Source organism: Oryzias latipes, chromosome 6 (assembly GCF_053564925.1).
Source record: "Oryzias latipes strain Hd-rR chromosome 6, Olatipes_Hd-rR_3.1".
In the NCBI taxonomy this organism is placed as follows: Eukaryota; Metazoa; Chordata; class Actinopteri; order Beloniformes; family Adrianichthyidae; genus Oryzias; species Oryzias latipes.
This window is the reverse complement of record NC_136242.1, coordinates 22,661,056-22,662,575: the sequence shown is the minus strand read 5'-3', so window position 1 is coordinate 22,662,575 and position 1,520 is coordinate 22,661,056.

Sequence of the window (1,520 nt, the reverse complement as noted above, 5' to 3'; positions counted from 1 at the left end):
TGGCAGTCTAACTCATGGTTCAACAGTAACTCAAAGGGTTGTTTTCCATCGGATTTTGTGGAATGCTAAATTGTGTGGAGGGAGGCCCCTCGGCCACAGGAGGGCAGCCCTGCACCGTGCTGTTCTTTTCTGCAACACCAGGGACAGTGCTGTAATCCATTATTGAGAAAAACTCTTTTTCATTCCTTTATCAAATCATTTGTCATCTGTAAAAAAAAAATAAATAAAAGTTTTTACCAAAACAAACAAAACCATAATTCCTTTTTGGCTTTTAATTAAAATCAGTGCAAAATGTAATTGTTTGCATGTCCTTACTTGTCAATTCATAACTTCATATTAAGGTTTGCTCTTTTTGTTGATTTATTCTTATGTAAGAACTCTCATGAACTGCTTAAATCACACAGTAATAACCTCATACTTGCTGATGTGCTGCACTATATTCTCATAACTATGTATTGCTTCATTTCAAATAAAAACAAATGAAACTGATGTTATTCCTGCTGTGGCCATGTATCCATCCACAGGCTACTTATATACACCCACATTTCTGTTTATGAGCTGAATGAGGGCATGCATCTCTTTCTAGATGAAAGCGCGCTTTCCCAGCTGACACTGTCGGCACCAGAACCTCTCTGAAATGTTGCCTTTGAAGAGTCCTTGCGGGACTATTTAGCTTGAAACTCATGAGCTCCCACAGCAGCATATGAAAAGCCTGCAGAGGTCACAGCCAAAGCCCTGGTGAGCCCTACACTGTCTGACCTTTGACTTTAGGCCACTGATGTCAACAAAGGCACCATTGTGAGAACCCAGCACCTTTGACTAAAAATATGTGTTTGCTGTTAAAAAAAAACCTTATACGCTATTTAACAGGAAACTGAAAAATGATTAAAAAAGTAGCCAAAGTGGATGTTTTATTTTTTATTATTATGTCCACCAGTTGGCAGTGCTGCACAGAATTTTTCTAAAACTTTGAAAACTTTTTTTAACCCTTGTGCTATCCTAGGCACTTTAACATTGGGAGTTGGGTCATCTAGACCCACTAGACAGTGCTCTGAACCTTTTTTTTTATACTTTGTGATCTTCACTGGTGTCCATGGACTACATGAAATCTTTCCACCTTTATCCACCTTTGTTATGGTAAGGAGAACATGTCAAATAAGGGTGGGGTCATCTAAGATAGCACAAGGGGTTAATCCAGCTAAAAAATGTATGTTCTTGACAAAATAGAGGATCTCTCATTGGTTTTGTCTCCTGAGTTTGTTATGAAGCCCAGTTAGCATGCACACTCACCAGCTATGTTGGGATATTGCATGCAGCTCATGTTTTATTCAAACCACATCAACCATCAAGGCCCTAATATCATCTCACAATACTTCTATTGCCCGAGGCACATCAGAGAACACGGCTACATATTCAAAACTCCAAAAAAAACAATTATCAAATTAGGATTTTTTTATTATTGGTTTGTCTGGGAAAGGCTGCAGGCAAGAATCCTAGAGAAACAGATTTAAAGAGACCAG